At 40.5% G+C, this 19,957-nt stretch overlaps 1 pseudogene; it reads left to right on the forward strand.

The window, feature by feature from the left end:
* The first annotated feature begins 11,433 nt into the window (after positions 1-11,433).
* Positions 11,434-12,816, forward strand: LOC111693560 (annotated as a pseudogene).
* The last annotated feature ends 7,141 nt before the right edge of the window (positions 12,817-19,957 follow it).

Consider the following 19,957-nt stretch of genomic DNA (forward strand, 5'->3'; position numbering starts at 1 on the left):
TATGGTTTATTGGTGGTTGATTGGGCCTGACGAAGACTGCGAAAATAGCGAGGGCAGACGAGAAGGTAGCCAGATGTTGATGCTCTCCAGGATGGCAGACTCACTCTCACACACGCTGGCCATCGCAGGTCCCACACGAGAGGGGTCGGTAGCTCGAAGCTATTTCACGCGAGGTCCAACACAGAGTGTTCACTTCATCAACTCCTCGTCGGCTCGTCAGTCATCATAGGCCTCCCTTTCCACTTGACAGGCTTTCTCCTGCTCATAAGGCAGCACGCGCAAGACCCTTCTACGCACGGTTCTCTCTCTCTCTCTTTGCAAATTCGGCGCTTATCGATTAATTGGCGCCGATCCGCAATACCATTAGGCTCGCTTATTTCCAAGCTCTCTCTCTCGGGCGGAAGGAATTATAGGATATATTATACAAGGAAGGAGTACCGTCGGACCCTGTGCTGGACTACTTCCTTACAAATGAACTTTGAACACTATTCCAAAGTGATCTAAAATTTTTCGCCTACTTCGCTCCACCCTACTGAACACGCCGCATCCAAATCTGAAATTAGATGATCTGCAAAACCTCACCTTCAAAGTTATTTGAAGGTCAATCTTACATGGAGACCACCCCAGCTCCGGGTCATGGATTTGCTCCAAAGTTTTTTTGGGGTTTCCTGGTACCCAATACTGAAACTCCCTGCGCTTAGTTTGATCTCATGGGCCTTAGGACCCATTTTTAGAGGATTTTCCACATTATAAAAAAATCTTTGTTATTTTCTATATCGATATAGAAGTACTTAAAAGAAAAAATGCAACGATAAAAAGTTTTGAAATTTTTCAAAGAAGCTCCTTGAATTTTTTCAGAATTTTCGGGACCATCTATCACTCTATTTCAGATGTACTAAAATCTATAAAAAAAAGCGTCGAATTTGGGCCTCTTGAATTAAGTGATAGATGGTCCAAAAAATTCTGTAAAACTTCAAGCAGATTCTTTGAAGAATTGAAAAACTTTTTATCGTTGCATTTTTTCGTTTAAGTACTTCTATATCGAAATAGGAAATAACAACGATTTTTTCATAATGTGGAAAGTCCTCTAAAAAATGGGCCCTGAGGCCCATGAAATCAAAATAAGCACAGGGTGCTTCAGTATTGGGTACCAGGAGACCCCAAAAAAATTTTGGAGCTAATCCATGACCCGGAGCTGGGGTGGTTTCCTTGTAAGTACAAATACAGCCCCGGCGAAGACTTTCCCCGAGGAAGTTGAGATGTTTTCGCTACTCTGTACATCTGGGTGGCTTATTCGGTGTGTTGAAAATCATAAATGTTTGTGACTCGCTTATTTTAGTATGTGCTATGCTTGTGTGTGTGTGTGCGAAGTGTGATTCGTATGGTATACGCGCGCTCACGCGAGACGCTGGCCCAAGAGTGGGGAGAGCAGTCCCTTCGTGCCCGTGCGCTCGGCGCTCGGCAGATTACGTCCGACCAAGGCCGCGACAACACATACTCTGTCATTTATTCTTTATTTCTTATATTTATAATAATAAATCAGTTTAATATAAGCATTATTATTATATTTATTTCACGACCTCCCAATAGGTTATGGGCCCAGGTCTACGCGCATCCACCGCGAAATAATTGACAGTTTTGTTTTTATTAAAAAAGAGAGTATTACTCTACAGTGTGTAGCATCACAGTGTCCGCTTTGCCGTGTGTCTCGTACAGTGCAACTACATCTCCTTTTCGCTGAAACGTACGCTTCAGTCATGTCTGAAACGACATAAAACGTAAAGAACATCTCCAAGTTCAATGGTGAAAACTTTCAGCTTTGGAAGTTTCAAGTCAGAAACATTTTCGTTGTACATGACCTTCTCGATATCGTCGAAGGCACAGAAGAAAAACCTGAAGCAACAGCGGCCAATGCTGCCGCAGGGAAATCGTGGATAAAGTCGAACGCCGAAGCAATGTTTGTTCTGTCGAGCTCAATAGAGTACTCTCATCTAAAGTACTTGATTACGTGTAATACCGCCGCAGAAATGTGGTCAAAGCTTTCAAGTATACACGAACAGAAAACCTCCACGAACAAGTTGGCGCTCACCTCGAAGTTTCATGAACACAGGATGGCAGCAGGCGACTCCATCGCACAACACATCAGCAAGATCGAGAATATGGCGAGCCAGCTAAAGGACATCGACGTAACCGTCTCCGACACGATGATTCAAGCCAAAATTCTCGGATCGCTGCCAACCAAGTTCCACCCATTCATCTCCGCCTGGGAGAGCGTGCCGGAGGATAAACAGACGCTCGATAACCTTAGAGAACGCCTTCTACGAGAGGAGAATCGTTTGAGCAACTCCGACGACACCTGCCACGCCCTAGCATCGATGACCATCTCCAACGGCAAGAATCAAGAGAAAACTCAAGGAAATTCTGGTAACAATCATAATAGTAAGAAACGCGCAAAATGTAACTTCTGTAAAAAGCCCGGCCATTTAGAGAAATATTGCTTCGCTAAAAAGCGCCAAAATCGCAACGCGAATAAAAATTCGAGAGAAAATAACGCCGATAGTCAGAATTCGAACGTGGTTGAAAATAACTCGAATTACACCGCATTCATCGCTCACAACAAAGATGCGCAGTTCGTTCCTCGCGACATCAACAAATACGTTAGTTCCGACGAAACGGAGCGTTGGGTGCTCGACAGTGGAGCGTCGCGACATATGTGCCACCGTAAGGTCTGGTTCGCGGAATCCACGCCGACTCGCGTTGACGAATACATTTTTTTCGGTGACGGCAGCCGACGCAGAGTCGAAGGTCGCGGCAAAATTATGATACAGAGACTTATAGCCGGAGTGTGGTATGCAGGAGAGATAAACGATGTATTGTATGTATTTTCGTTCGAGGTAAACTTGTTTTCAATTGGCGTGTGTACTGAAAAAGGAATGAGAGTTGTACACGAGGGTAATATGGCAAAACTCGTGGCATGCACTACTGGCGAATTGCTAGCAGAAGGTGTGAAATTGCCTAATAATTTGGTATGTTTACTGATTAAGACTGTGATCAAGCATGAAGTGAATTACGCGTCGAGTGCCCCGCTAAAAATTTGGCACGAACGTTTAGGACACGTTAATCGTGATTTTCTATGTAAAACTTTCAATGCAAACGCAATCACAGGAGCCAATTTCACAGACAGCAAAGATTACTTCTGCGAGAGTTGCCCTGTCGGTAAGCAGATTCGGCTGCCTTTCTCGCGTACTCGTGATCATCAGAGGGCTCTCGCCCCGGGCGAGACATTGCATACGGACCTGTGCGGCCCGATGCAGACGACATCGGTCGGCGGTGCGCGATTCTTTTTGCTGTTCAAAGACGACGCGTCTAATTTTCGTAAAGTGTTCTTTCTCAAACAGAAGAGTGACTGCTTCGATGCCTTGAAGTCCTACATTTTGTCTGTAAACACGCAGTTTGGTAAAAATGTGAAAGTTTTGCGATCGGATAACGGCACCGAATACATAAACAACAATGTTAAAGAGTTTTTGAAAAACCTAGGTACGCGACTCGTGACATCCGCGCCGTATACGCCGCAGCAGAACGGGCGAGCAGAACGTGAAATGCGATCTATCGTGGAGAGTGCGCGTACAATGTTGTTATCCAAGCGCTTGCCTACTCGGCTGTGGGCAGAGGCGGTCAACACGGCCGTGTACGTCTTAAACCGTACGTTAAACTCGTCCAATTCGAAGCAAACTCCGTTCGAGATATGGTTTGGTCGCAAACCTGATATATCGCACGTGCGCATTTTCGGCAGTGAGTGCTTCGCTCAAGTCCCGAATATCTTTCGCAAAAAGTGGGACGCGAAGGCCCGTAAGTTAATTTTAGTCGGATACGAAAACGAGTCTATGAACTATCGATTGTTCGATCCTGATACGGGCAACATCTCGGTATCGCGCAACGTCTCTTTTAACGAGAGCGTCCTAGTTTCGGGTAACAAGAGTGTCGAAGAGGCACAGTTGTTGTTTAAGGTCAATAACGATGTTGAATGCGGTTTCTGCACTCGGCGAATCCGCATCTAGTGTGTGTGTCTCGTGCGACGACTACTTTCAACAGAGAATATTCCCGACGTCATCTCAACCAACTCTACTTTGAACATTATCTACGAGAGCTTCTCACCAACTCGACTCCTCCCGATCACCTCAACAAGCGTAAGCTAGTTCGACAAGGACTCATCAAGCCTTTTTCATCGCTACACTCATCAGGGCTCAACTCATCGGTCTGCGAATCGGAGTTGATATACGCCAAACGCGTATTTTAGACGCGCACTGCAAGTCACTCCGGAGTTTGCGGATCGGCGCCATTTCTCAGACTCACTGTGATCGGCGCCTTTCCCCAAACCGAAGCGAACTGCCAGCAGCGGTGGTGGGGGCCGCCGCTGCGTCGCGCGCCGTCCGCGCCGCGCTATATAAGCCGGCGCGCTGGGTCGCTGCGGGCATTCGCTCGCGAGCTCTTGAGCTGAGCACAACTCCTGGCCCATCCGGAGTTTGCCCAACTCTCCTCTCGAGTCTTTGTAACTCGACGCGTTCGAGTTACACTAAGTTGTTGGCTGGATAGGGACGAATTCGCAAATAAAGAATTTAACTTATCTCAAACGCCACGACTTTTTCTTCTCACTTCCCTTCCTGCCGTCACATCCATCTCAGCGACTCGAAGCTTCGGTAGTGGCCGCTAGGTGGCGCCGAACCAATACCCTTAAGCGACGTGTGCCCGCCAGCGCTTAAGTATCGGGCACTTCGAGCCTCGGACAACTCGATCCCGATCGATCAGCAAGTGTTGCCTGGACCTTCCGGCACACCGAGCAGCGGCGCCGACCCGGATCACTCGACCTTGCGGGGACTGCGATCGCCACGGACCATATCGAGCTGGAGTTCAACTGCCACATCGACCGTCAAGGATAAAGGGGAACTCTGAAACGAATCATCAAACTCGGTCCTTTTCAGGACCTCCAAACGTAGGCCTTAACCTCTGAGCCAAAAATCGACGTGCTGTTCAGCCAACTGTAGAAATCAAGAATTCTACAGTTCTCTACGGCACTCAAGGCCCTTTTCAGGGCCATCGTTCGAATTCCATCAAACTTTTATAAGTTCGATCACTAGCCGACCTTGGGTTTTGGAGTTTGTAGCTCTAGAACTCTTTGGCTTTTGAGTTTTCGAGATTATAACTTTGAAACTCTTTAGCCTCTGAGTTTTCGAGTTTATAACTTTGAAACTCTTTGGTTTTGGGTTTCGGAGTTTGTAGCTCTAGAACTCTTTGGCTTTTGAGTTTTCGAGATTATAACTTTGAAACTCTTTAGCCTCTGAGTTTTCGAGTTTATAACTTTGAAACTCTTTGGTTTTGGGTTTCGGAGTTTGTAGCTCTAGAACTCTTTGGCTTTTGAGTTTTCGAGATTATAACTTTGAAACTCTTTAGCCTCTGAGTTTTCGAGTTTATAACTTTGAAACTCTTTGGTTTTGGGTTTCGGAGTTTGTAGCTCTAGAACTCTTTGGCTTTTGAGTTTTCGAGTTTATAACTTTGAAACTCTTTAGCCTCTGAGTTTTCGAGTTTATAACTTTGAAACTCTTTGGTTTTGGGTTTCGGAGTTGTAGCTTTAGAACTCTTTGGTTTTGAGCTTCGGAGTTTATAACTTTGAAACTCTTTGGCCTTTTGAGTTTTCGAGTCTGTAGCTCTAGAACTCTTTGGCTTTTGAGTTTCGGAGTTTGTAGCTCCGAAACTCTTTGACCTTTGAGTTTTGAAGTTCGTGGCTCTAAAACTCTTTGGTCACTAGCCTTTCGGGGCTGTTGTTCGAAAGCCATCAGACTTCTTGCCAAAGTCTAATGCCAACTAGCCTCTCGAGTTGCGGAGAATAAACTTTGAAACTCTCCGGGCTACCGACCTTTTCAGGGCCATCAATCAAAGGTCCTCGACTTGGTTAAAAATCGATGTCTGCCGTCTTATCGCTCTCTCCCCACCCCTAGGGCCACGAGTATATAAGACGGCAGCATGGCGAGCCTCGCTCACTCTCGATCTCACTTCCGAGCGAAGAACACGTCTGGACTTTCCGACTGTTTGAAACTCTACCATCGTGGATCAATCGAACGCATCAACTAGCAGCGGTCCTTCTCAGGACCTCCGTTTCAGGCTTGACTCGGGAACTGCTAGCGACGACGAACGATACCTTCGCTTCCGCGCGGAAAGGCCACCTATCGAGCGTTCGCTTCCTGAGCGCCTTCGTTCGGTAGTGGTCGTCCCGCCGGGTAGCGGACTTAATCGTCAGAGCAACGAAGACCAAGCTTGCATTCGGCATCCGACTCGGCCTGAACTCTCCGTGCCACCAGCGCGCGCTCCTCGAGCCGAATCGCCAGGTCTAAGGCAGCCAATAGCCCGCCGACCTCGCGGTCGCTCGCTATCTCCATATCTACGAGAGAACCCGCCAGTCCCGTTTCACCTACACCGGTCAGTGAAAATCCGGCTGGAGCCATCTACTCCTCCTCGTCCTCGGCCACGCATACGAACACCGCCAAGGTCACCCGAAGTCCCCGCCAAGCGTCACTTCGGGCTGGCCTTCTTGTCTACATCGAAGAAATCGCCATCTCCACAACCATCAGCTTTCGATCGCCTAGGGCCACCGGTCGCCTCGCCACAAGTGCCCACCGCAATTGCCGCGCCTGAGACAAGTCAGAACGCGGACGACAAACGAACGACACGCGCTCTCCAACGACAGCAACGAAACTACAAGAGGTCAATCGCACAGAAACTCAAGAAGGCTGGTCAGAAGTAGCAGCTCTACTAAACAACCAAACGGTCCTTTTCAGGACCACAAAAAACATTCAAGGTTTAAGGAACACCACCGTTCGCGCAGCCTTAACAGAGTCAACTCATCGATTGCGACCAGGTAAAGAAACCATCCAGACTGCAATTGAAGACCAATAATGTCTACTGCAGGCCTGATGGAATCTTTTTGTCATCACCTCAACTCTCGGGATTATTTTGGCTCATCTCAATCGCACGAGCACACGACGAGCAAAAGTGAGGTTACACGTTGCCATGTGCAATCTCACGTGAACTCGGCCAACTCATCCGGTTGCTCACACCTGCGCACGAGAGGATTAATTTAACCTCTTGCGTGTTGCTCCGGTCTGCTCACAAATCAAGTTCAACTCGCTGTGAACTCAAGAGAAGTGTTGCACGTCTCAAGTGCAACAACTCACGACAAATCAGAGTGGATTAATAAAACCAATCTTGTGTTGACAACTCAATCTTTGTATAAACTCTTTGAAAACTAAGTGTGAATTAATGCAATCCGCTTCGCGTCGACTACTCAATTTATTTGTGCAATTTTGACAACTCAAGTGTAAACTCAATTGACAATTTCAGTGTACTCAACAACATTACAATTGTTATCAACATTTTCAATATCTAGACTCAGTTTTATTAAATTAACAGTGTTTTTTGAGTGATTAATAAAGAAAATTGTGAAAATAGAAATTTATGAGATTTTGCAGTGTTTCCTTTTGAGACCCTATCATGCACCCATCCGATTATTTATAGTTTGTTTAAACAATTCTCAAACAGTGAGCAATTTGCGGATGTTTTCACAAAAGCTTTGCCTTTTGATAAATTTAATGTAATGCGTGATAATTTAAATGTTATAGAGTACATACCTAAAATAATCAAGTAGGGGGAGTGTTGAAAATCATAAATGTTTGTGACTCGCTTATTTTAGTATGTGCTATGCTTGTGTGTGTGTGCGAAGCAAGGGCGGATTTACATTTTTGGCGCTGTAGGCTAGGAGAAAGAAGCCGCCCCTAAAAAATCCGAGTTCACACAAAAAGATTTACCAAAAAAACACTATTTTGAATCGTGAAAAAATACTTTGATTTAAATTTTTTTTATGAAAGAGACTTAAACTGTGACCAGTAATACCTGAAATTGCGGATTAAGAACCTAAAGTTTAAAGTACTTTTGGAAAAGTGTATTTTTTGGTGCTTACCATCTTCATTCTTTAAATCCCACCTGCAAAACTTCAAACTTTAGGTTCTTATTTCACAGTTTTGGGTGTTACATGCCACAGTTTAAGTCTCTTTCGTAAAAAAAAATGTCAGTAAAAGTTTTTTTTAAAATCGTGTTTTTTCGCAGTAAATTGTACATAACTTTTTTTAACTTTTATTCGAGGTTATAAACTCATATTTAAAAAGTACATTCAATTTTACATAGAAAATGGGTACTCGAGAATTTTTCTCGCGTTGATAGATGATTTAATTGCAAACTATATAAGAAAAGAAAATTCTGTCCATTTGGGCGTTAACGGGTTAACAAATTTGCCTAACTCTGGGATTTTTGACAAGACATTTTTATGCTTACTTTCTTTCTCTTCAGCTTGCCACCCCTCAAAATTTGCCGCCCTAGGCTATAGCCTATATAGCCTATACCTAAATATGCCTCTGGTGCGAAGTGTGATTCGTATGGTATACGCGCGCTCACGCGAGACGCTGGCCCAAGAGTGGGGAGAGCAGTCCCTTCGTGCCCGTGCGCTCGGCGCTCGGCAGATTACGTCCGACCACGGCCGCGACAGCACATACTCTGTCATTTATTCTTTATTCCTTATATTTATAATAATAAATCAGTTTAATATAAGCATTATTATTATATTTATTTCAGGACCTCCCAATACGGTGCACTAGGTATAAATTCAACTTCGGCGACGACTTTCTCCGATGAAGTCGATATTCAAATCCCACCTACAGTACTTTAAACTGTAGGTCATTATTCCACAATTTTAGGTATTATTGGCCACAGTTTAAGTCTCTTTCATAAAAAAAATTTGAATCAAAGTTTTTTCACGAGATTCAAAATCGTGTTTTTCTCGCAGTAAATTGTTTATAACTTTTTTAATATTTATCAGAGGTTAATTATAAACCCATATTCAAAAAGTACATTAAATTTTACATAGAAAATGAGTACTCAAAAATTTTTCTCGCTCCGATAAGATGATTTAATTGCAGACTACAATAGAGAAAAAAATTCTGTCCGTTCGTTCCTGTTCGTACATTACCACTTCGCGCGCTTGCTCGCCCCTAGCCCGGTCAATTGTTGTAAAAAAAAACCAACAATTGTTATTATTATTTACACGCGATCGAACTTTCCCTTACACTCACCTATATTCGTATCTTACATGTAAACAATGTTTTTCTACTTGTCTGGACTTCTTCAGAGCGTTGTTTATGTGTTATTGTTATTTATACTTTGCTCAGCAAGTCTACTTTTATCGCTCTCTCTATCGATTTTCTGTGAATGTTTCCAAGTTGTGAAGTTTTTGCGAATTTGGTGAATTTTCGTGTATTTTAATATGCCTCCTAAACAGCAGTCGATTGGACGATCTACTTCTCAAATTCAAAACGATCAACGATCAACGCCAAGAAAGATTACATATCTCTCGACAACAAATGGCTTTTGCTTGCTCTTCTGAAACGTCTGAGCAACGAGAAATACGATTAGAAGTCGATCGTTAATGGCATGCACTATTTTGTTCAAACGAAACACGGCCTCAACGAGCAACAAGACTTGCCAATCGAGCTCAGTAAGTTCAACGAACAGTGAGCGTTCGTCTAAATCTTGTTGCATTTCACTATGATCCTAGTATAGAATGCAGTTTACATAAAAATGTGGACTTGGGCAAAATGGATAAGCAGTGTGAATTTTGTCATGCTTTAAAATTTAAAAATGAAGCTCTAGGAATGTGCTGCGTTGGTGTAAAAGTCCAATTACCAGAATTAGTATCACCACCAGAGCCATTATCGAGATTAGTATCGGGTACTACAAGACAATCGAAACAATTCTTTGCAAATATATGCAAATACAATTCATGCGTCCAAATGACTTTTTTCGGAACTACACAAATAATACGCGAAAACTATATACCAACCTTCAAAATCCAAAGACAAATTTATCATTATTCTGGGTTGTTTCTTCCAATGCCAAATGTCAACCATAAATTTTTACAGATTTATTTTATAAGGAAAACTATCGAACAAATTAATCAACGTTGTCGTTTCAATATCCATGCTGATCGTGAGATAGTTTCTACGTTGCAGAGTTTTTTTGATCAACATAATGCATTAGTTCGGCTATTCAGGTCAGCTCTCGAGCAAATGCCATCAGACGATTTCGCTATTGTTATTGAAGCTGACAAAACACCAGCCGGTGTACATGAACGAAGATACAACGCTCCAACCATAAATGAAGTTGCAATACTTATTGTCGGTGAAAATTGCAATTCCCGTGATATAGTTATTCGTCGCAGAAATGGTACTATTCAGCGATTTTCAGAAACTCATCGCTTTGCAATATCCAATTTTATTTTGGCGAGGAGAAGATGGATATCACTTCAATATAAAAATGGTTGAGCCAAAAAAACCAGAAAAGGACGTCAAAAAAGTCAGCGCTATGAACAATTATGCATACCGATTGGTGATTCGTCAAGGTGCATGTAATCACATCCTCAAATGTCGTCTACTATTTCACTAATACCTGGTAGATATGTATGCAAAAATCGAGACTGAACGACTTCTGTACATTAGATTGAACCAAAAAAAATTACGCACCGAGAATTACATTCATTTACGTGATGCTATTATAAATGACGGAAATCTTCGTGCAATAGGAAAAGCAGTCATACTGTCAGCTACCTTCACGAAAAGTCCTTGCCATATGCATGAATATGCCCAGGATGCAATGACTTACGTTCGTGCATACGGTCGTCCAGATTTGTTTGTGACATTTACGTGCAATCCTACGTGGGAAGAAATTAGAGAGCTTCTGTTCGACAGACAATCTTCTTCAGATCGTCATGACAATATCGAACGAGTTTTTAGACAAAAATTAAAATCTCTCATGGACTTCATTGTCAAATTTTATATTTTTGGAGAAACTCGCTGTTGGATGTATTCTATTGAATGGCAGAAAAGAGGATTACCTCGCGCACACATTTTACTTTGGTATGTTCAGAAAATCACTCCCAACCTAATCACGACCAAATAGATGAAATTATATCAACCGAAATACCAGATAGCAACATTGATCCGGGGTTATTCGAAGTTATAAGCAAGAACATGGTTCATGGCCCATGTGGTACAATTGACAATGATTCTCCTTGCATGAAAGATGGAAAATGCACGAAACGCTATCCAAAAGACTGGCACTATAACAGGAAACGATGAATGTCCACGTCCAGGAAACGATGAAGGAAAATCGATTACTGTCCAAGTAAAGAACTTTGATTTTGAAGTTGATAACCGTTGGATTGTACCATATTCTCCATTGATTTCAAAAACTTTTAAAGCGCACATTAACGTTGAGTATTGTTGTTCAGTATAATTTATTAAATACATGTGCAAGTATGTGAACAAAGGTAGCGACATGGCAGTATTTGGAATTAAAGATGCAAATACGCAAACTGTTGGAATTGATCGCTATAAATTAGGACGCTACATTAGCAGTAACGAAGCTGCTTGGCGTATTTTGGCGTTTCCGATCCACGAACGTTACCCTACAGTTCTTCATTTAGCAATACATCTTGAAAATGGAGCGTGTGTATTTCACAACGGAAAACGTAAGAGCAAGAGCACTTTCAACCCCAAGAACTACATTAACAGCGTTTTTTTTATCGTGTCAACATAATTCATATACAAGGAGACTAATTTTTTCTGAAGTACCAAAATTCTATACATGGGACAAATCTTTAAAAAATTTCAACCAGTTCAAGTACACCTAAATTTATATTTATCCGACGCATTAGGTCGTATGTACACAGTTCATTCCAACAATCAAGAATGTTTTTATTCGAGATTATTATTAGTTCATGTACGAGGTCCAACATCTTTTCAATATATAAGAAGTGTGAATGGTCAAGTATGTGAAACCTATCGAGATGCTTGCTGCAAGTTACATCTTCTTGAAAACGATGCACATTGGGATACTACACTCTCTAATGCATCAAATATCGACCACCAATGTCAAATAAGAATGTTATTCTCTATAATATTAACGACGTGTTTTCCTTCTAATCCTAAAAATCTTTGGGAAAATTATAAAAATATCATGAGCGAAGACATTCTGGACCGCTTCAAGACGCACAATTTGAAACATCAATATTCAACGAAACACTCATTTTGATTGAGGATATTTGTTTAGCCATCGCCAATAAAACATTAATTCAACTGGGACTATGTGCACCGATTCGATCTGCGGTTGAAACTTATGAAGGCGATGTGCAACGTGAATCGCAGTATAACGTTCACGAATTAAACATTTACATTCAAACAAATCTTCCGAAATTGGTAACAGAACAACGCACTGTGTTTAACACAATCATTACAACATACTCCAAGAAATACAAGGCGAATCAACATCTTATAAATCTATTGACACAGTAATTAATCAAGACGAAATAGTTGATTATCCAACTGAATTCTTGAATTCAATCGATCTACCTGAAATGCCTCCACATAATTAACATTAAAAATGGGCGTTCCTATAATTCTCCTTAGAAACATTAATCCACCTCAACTATGTAATGGTACAAGACTTTTAGTTAAAAAACTTATAAAAAATATCATCGAAGCTACTATTTTAAATGGAAAATTCAAGGTTACGGATGTTCTTCTGCCACGTATTCCAATGATCCCAACTGATATGCCTTTCGAGTTTAAACACCTCCAGTTTCCCGTGCGCCTTGCTTTTGCAATGACCATAAACAAAGCACAAGGCCAATCATTGCAAGTGTGCGGACTTGACTTATAAATTCCTTGTTTTTACACGGACAACTTTACGTGGCCTGTTCACGAGTTGGTAAACCATCAAATTTATTTATGTACGCGCCAACAGGCAGAACTAAAAATATTGTATACCCACACGCACTCACATAAATAAAAATGCCCCTATACACATTAAACAGAAATGTCTAAATTCTCTTTATGCTAATGCATCTTCACATTCTTCCTATACGCCTAAAAATCGAACATGGGCAAAGCCACGACGGGGTCGCAAGTGTTCAATTTATTTTAACGCGTAGAATTTTCAAATATTCTTCTAATTTTTTAATGCTAGGGCATTTTTTACACGTACCAAAATAACGAGCAGATTTCATAGCATTGGTTCTGATATCGTTATTATTACATAAAATATAATTTATAGGAGTGGTGAAAGTAGGCACATATTCATCTTTTAAAGTTTTTAAGCAGCCTATGAAATTATATAGTTAATTAATAGAGTATTTTATTCTTTATTGACATCATTAATTTTTTATCATTTTATCTGTAATGGATACTTTTACACTCTGGTAAATTGGACAAACATATACTGAATGTGTTAAGCTGCTCTCAGTGAGAAAGCATTATTTCGGCCGGAGTTTGGTGAATGTGGAAAATCCAACTTTTCTTTCGGGATGACAATCTTGAAATAGTTTATACAATTCCTTCGATCCACATAATACAAGGTGGTTTTGTTTATATACATATTCGTCAACATCATTCTTTATTCGAACACAATCGTTTTCTCCTAGTAAAATTTACGTATGATCTTCGTTTTTATAAAATTCTATTATCGTATCGAATACTGAGTTTAGCTATATTTTTCTCGCGCTGATTTTTATCTCTGGATGCTGTTGCGCGTGAGTTTAAAATTATTTTTAGAAATACCCGGAATGATTGAAAATATTCGTGATTATATAATCGAATTAAGAAAGGAAAACACATTTATAAGGAATCCCATGCAAGCAAGCTTGTGGAAAAAAGTATATGAGCCATTTTTCAAAAAGGAATTCGTTTTACCACTTTATATATACTATGATGATATCGAAGTAGGGAACCCACTTGACAGTCATGCAGGAGTCAATAAATTTGGTGCAGTTTATTCCTCACTTGCTTGTCTTCCACCTGAAATAGCATCGCGTCTCGAATCTATATTCTTCACTTCACTCTGTTATGTAGATGACAAAAAATTCTAATCATGCAGATATTTTGAAAAATTAGTCGATGAGTTAAACTTTTTATCAACAGAAGGAATCACTGTAATAACAGAGAAAGAAACAATAAATGTCAAATTTCAGCTTCTCATGATAGTGGGTGATAATAAGGGTGTAAATGAAATTTGTGGTTTTGTCTCGAGTTTTAATACTAACTATTACTGCAGAGTGTGTAAAAATGATCACGAGGAAACTAAATATCAATGCAGTGAAAATTAATTTCGCCTTCGAAGGAAAGACAATTATTGCGAAGATGTAAACAAAAAGATTTTCGATTGACTGGAATAAAAGAAGAGTGCGTTTTCAATAAAGTACCTAATTTTCATATTATGCAAAATTATTCGTTCGATATGTTACATGATGTTCTTGAGGGAGTTTGCTCCTACACCTTACATAGCGTATTCCATTTTTATATTGATACAAGAAAATCATTCAGTTTAAAAGACTTAAATAGTAGAATTCAAAACTTTAAAATCAAAAATTTGACGAGAAATGTTCCTCCTGAAATTGCAGAGAATCGATTGAAAACGTACTCCACTTTAAAAATGTCTGCTGCAGAAATTCTGTACACCATACGATACATACAATTGATGATAGGTGACTTGGTAGAGAAGAAAGATGAACAATGGCAACTAATTATACTTTTAAGGCAAATCGTAGATATTGTAACGTCAGACTCAATATGTAAAGAAGATGTATTTATTCTTACGGATCACGTTGATAATTTCAATGCATTGTATGTAAAATTTTTTGGAGAACTGAAACCAAATTTTCACTTTTTAACGCACTACGGAAGATTGTTATTGGACTATGGACCATGTATGCAGTATTCAACAATGCGATTTAAATCAAAGCATCGGCCTATAAAAGCATCATCGTTTGCGTCAAATTGTAAAAAAATCTTCTACATACAATTACTGTAAAACAAAAGTTAAAATTTATTGAGTTCATCCACAATTCAGGATTTGTGAAGATTACTCCATTCGTTATAAAAAATGAAAATGAATATTTATCATTTCTTGAATTTTATAATTTCAATGTAAATCATCTTTAATCGATTCACAGCTCTCATCCGTGAGTCTTCAGAGTCTCGCGACATGACTTCATAGCTCTGGCACATGATTCATAGCTGAGCGCCGTGAGTTCATGGCAAGCACAGATGAGAAACTCACAGCGCCAGCATAGGGGGATTCACGAGACTACGCCGTGAAACTGCTTTCAGTGTACAATCATTTTTTACCCGAGTTAGCCCATTTTTGCACACTGAGAGACTTTTAGAGCTTGCTGCTCTCTGGCGTGAGCATGCTGTGCTCAGAACGCGAGAGTGTTCTGTTCTCGTGCAATCGGAGTGTTGGCTACTCCGATTGTAGCACAGCACGCACCGATGACAAGAGCATTTACCAAAATCGACAGTCAGTTAACCTCTTTTCACGCCTTTAGTTTTGTCATCTGCTTTCGTAGCCCAATCAACTATCGAGTCCATGCGTGTACGACATCGCAGTCAGACAAGAGACGAAACACTCGTAAGGCGTTGGGTCTCGTGCTCTGACATCGGAGTAGCCTACGCTCCGATGCGGCCCGAGTACGAGACGCTCGATCTTAAGAGCGTAGCAAGCTCGGAAAGTCTCTCAGTGCAACCAACTCAGTGCAAAGGTCCTTCAGCATTTTTGTAATAAAGCCAACTATTTATTGTAGAGGTCCTTCAGTACTTCTACAATAAAATCTTTTACAGATTAAGGGGAGGCTCTCATGAGACTTGATCAAAAAATCGATTTTTTTTTGCTTACTTACAAGGAGACCACATGAGATGCGGGTCACCAAATGTCCTGAAAATTTTTTTCTGGTCTGGTGGTACGTAATAATGAAGCCCCCTATGCTTAGTTTGATCCAATGGGCCTTAGGGCCCATTTTAAAATTCATTCTCTTATTTATCGAAAAATCTTTGTGATTTTCTAACTCGTAACAGGACATCTTAAACGAAAAATTGCATCATGCACATGTCTTAGAATTAGTCAAAGAATACATTTGAATTTTTTCAGAATTTTTGAGACCTGCTATCACTTATTTTCAAAGGCCCAGATTTGACGCGCTTTTACGATTTTCTTAAGAATTTCAGAGACCTTCGAAATTATGTGATAGCAGGTCTCAAAAATTCTGAAAAAATTCAAATGTATTCTTTGACTAATTCTAAGACTTGTGCATTATGCAATTTTTCGTTAAAGATGTCCTGTTACGAGTTACAAAATCACAAATATTTTTCAAAAAATTAGAAAATGATTTTTAAAATAAGCCCTAAGGCCCATTGGATCAAATTAAGCATAGGGGGCTTCATTACTAGGTACCATCAGACCAGAAAAAAATTTTCAGGACATTTGGCGACCCGCATCTCATGTGGTCTCCTTGTTAGTTAGCAAATGTCCCGTAGAATACACCCCAGGAACCCTTTTTACCAAAATCGATTTAGTTAAAAAGTTATAGGCAAAAAACCGAAGCTGTCTTTTTACGAGGGAACGATGTATGTATGTATGTACATTCACTTTCTAAAACTTTCAACGCGTTTTTCTCGAAACTATTTTTCTGAATCGGGCGGCAAGATATCACGAAAAGTACTGCACTTAGAGATATGCTTTTTTTTTATTTTAAAGCTAATTAAATTGTCTGGAGGTTGAACCTATAAAATTTAAAATTTTTTCATTATTATTACTTTTTACAGCCCTTAAAAAAGCCAAAAAAAGGCAAAAAAAAACATTTTTTTTCCGAAATCCGCCATTTTATCAATTTTTAATTTTTTTTCAATTATTTACGTTCAACCTCTAGAAAATGTCATCTAGTTTAAGAGCAACTTCGCATTTTTAGTTTCGGGCAAAAAGTGAAGGCGCTAGCTTGCCACCCATTGAGGTACCTTTTTTTGACACGACCTCCATCAAACGCTGCTAGGCGATAAATAATTTGATATTTTGGTCTGAAAAAATTTGTAAATATAGTTGAAGACATACTTTATAAGTGCAATACAACTTGACTGCATTATTCACTTCCTTCCACGAAAAAAATCACTAAAAACACGTCATTTTTGAGGCGCTAGATGAGAGCCTCTCCTTAAACTCACACTTAATCAAGAAACTTTGAGCTATGAAGGTCTAACCGAGGCTCTAAAGGTGCGGTTATCTATGTAATTTGGACCATAGGTCACAATGGGCTTCTCCAATGTCTCGAATTACCTGCGCAAGAAATGAAAAAGATACACGTGCGAAGCAATAAATCATTTCATAGGTATAATTCAATAGATTAAGTAACGTACACTCACACTACAATGCAGTCATGGTATGCTAGCCAGCCGATCTGGTACCAAAGATCGTGAAAAACAGAGAATTCGACGCAGGCGCAATGACGCCTCTCTCTGAATGGCCAGCTTCAAGCGGACGACAAGCGTGTGAGGAGAGAGTAAGCAAGCCAACACAAATAACCTCAAACCAAAGTGAGGGACTCTGCTTTTATACGACTCTTACTCGATAACAGATGTATTGCTCGTCGCATCGTGGCGCAGCGTGTAGCTTTGGTTTTTACAGCTAGGCAGCCGAGTTCGATTCCAGCATCGAGAAAAAATTTTTTTCGCAAATTCTCTGCGTTAAAATGAAAAAAATTGTTTCACTCTACTGGGCTTGAGACCAGCATATCTTTATACGGCCACATTATTATTTTGTGTGTAATAACATATTTTAATACTTCTCGCTTAAAACATTCGCGCTCATTTTGCTGAAACAAAACAAAAGCAATGACTGATTTGCTATGGACCCGATATGATAAAAGTCTGCTTCTTGTCGCTAAACGTGTGCAATCGATGGCCGTATTTCTTCATCTGGAATTCCTTGATTTGTAAGTGTTCTATATTATATTTATCATTATTTTTAATTAATCACACCGGGATATATTAGGATAAATCTATGTAAAACAAATCCTACACTCATATACTTATAGAAATAAAGGGAGAGGAGATGTAATATTTTTATATATCTTTATTGTAGGTTAATTAGTTGTTGCTTAGAACAAAGCTGTTGATTAACTGAGCTTTTCATTTGCTTTCTCTTCTTCATCAGCGCTGCGCACTGAACGTGGTTGCGAACGTCGAACGTTCGCTACACCACCCCCTGGGGCAGTGTCGTAAGCATCATCTTCGAAGTGCACATGCTTGCTCTGATGCTCACCAACTTGTACCGAAATTGCACTGGTGCTGCTAAAAACGTAAGCGGGTTTGACTCTGTCGATGGAAACAGCTTGCGATTTGCCTCGAATTTTAAGCGTGAATGTCTTTTCGTCTCTCTTAATAACTTCGTGCGGTCCTGTGTATGGTGGTTGTAGAGATTTAAGAAAGCCACCTTCTCTCAAAAATACATGAGTACAGTCCTTCAAATCTTTGTGTACAAAAAGTGCAGGTGTACCATGCGCTGAAGTAGGGACTGGTTTTAAGTGAGTCATGATGTTCCGTAAATTAGACAAGATACAATGAGGATCGCATTGTTGAGAATTTAACGGATCGTAACGAAAAAATTCTCCAGGCAAACGAAGTGTTTCCCCATAAACAAGTTCTGCCGATGTTGTTTTCAAATCTTCTTTAAAAGAAGAACGAATGCCTAACAAAATGAGGGGCAAAGATAAAGCCCAATTCGAACACGAGTGGCTCATAATCGCCGCCTTCAGCTGACGGTGAAAGCGCTCGACTAATCCATTTGAACTAGGATGCCAACTATTTGTAAAATTATGTTTAACACCGAAAAACTTCACGAAATCACGAAAATAATGTGATGTGAATTGAGCACCACGGTCTGATGTAATAAATTGAGGAAAACCAAAACGAGAAATCCAACAAGCCAAAAGAGCTTGAATGACAGTTTCTTTCGCACTGTCTTTCATCGGACACACTTCAGGCCAACGAGTGAAACGATCGACCACCGTCAAACAGTAGCGAAAGGACTGCGACGGTGGAAATGGGCCGATTATGTCGATGTTGATATGAGAAAATCGATTTGTTGGTGTTTGAAATGTACCTAAAGGTGAGTGCACGTGACGAGACACTTTAGATCTTTGGCAATCTAAGCAAGTGCGAGCCCAAGCGCGACAATCTTTTTCATCGAAGGCCAAACAAAACGATCCTTTACTAACTGAATCGATGCTTTGACGCCAGGGTGATTCAGATTGTGCAGCTGATCAACAATACGACGACGAAATGCCGTAGTAATATACGGTCGCATTTTGCCAGTAGAGGAGTCGCAGAAAATTTTAACTGTAGTGCCAGGAACGAGAGTGTGTTCAAGTTGAAGAGAAGAGCTTTTTCGAAGTTGACGTAATTCCTCGTCATCTTCTTGAGCTTGCGACAAAAGCTCGAAATCAAGAGGTTGTACGATGGCTTCAACACGAGACAGAGAATCCGCAACTACGTTCTCTTCGCCTTTAACATAACGAATGTCAGTAGAGAACTCGGAAATGAAAGAAAGTTGATTTAATTGGATGGGTGGAAGTTTCTCGCGACTTTGCTGAAAAGCATAGATCAACGGCTTGTGATCAGTGAAAATCGTGAATGAGTGACTCTCTAAGATATGCCGAAAATGCTGAATGGCTGCGTAAATAGCGAAAAGCTCACGATAATACGCTGGCCAAGAACATTCCTTAGAGGTCATTTTTTTTGAAAAGAACGCGAGAGGTTGCCAGGTGTTATCAACTAATTGTTGAACGCAAGCTCCAATAGAGTGACTAGATGCGTCAGTAAAAAGAGCGAGCGGCGCTTCGCTGCGGGGATGCACGAGAAGAGTAGCTTGTGTAATGCAATTCTTGCAAGCACGAAAAGCTTCTTCAAGTTCAGGCGTCCATGTGATCGGCTGAGAACCTTTGAGTAGAGGTTTACTAATTGCGTCGTGTAAAGGAGCT

This window comes from Trichogramma pretiosum, unplaced genomic scaffold (genome assembly GCF_000599845.2).
Source record: "Trichogramma pretiosum strain Unisexual culture from Peru unplaced genomic scaffold, Tpre_2.0 scaffold78, whole genome shotgun sequence".
Taxonomy (NCBI): domain Eukaryota; kingdom Metazoa; phylum Arthropoda; class Insecta; order Hymenoptera; family Trichogrammatidae; genus Trichogramma; species Trichogramma pretiosum.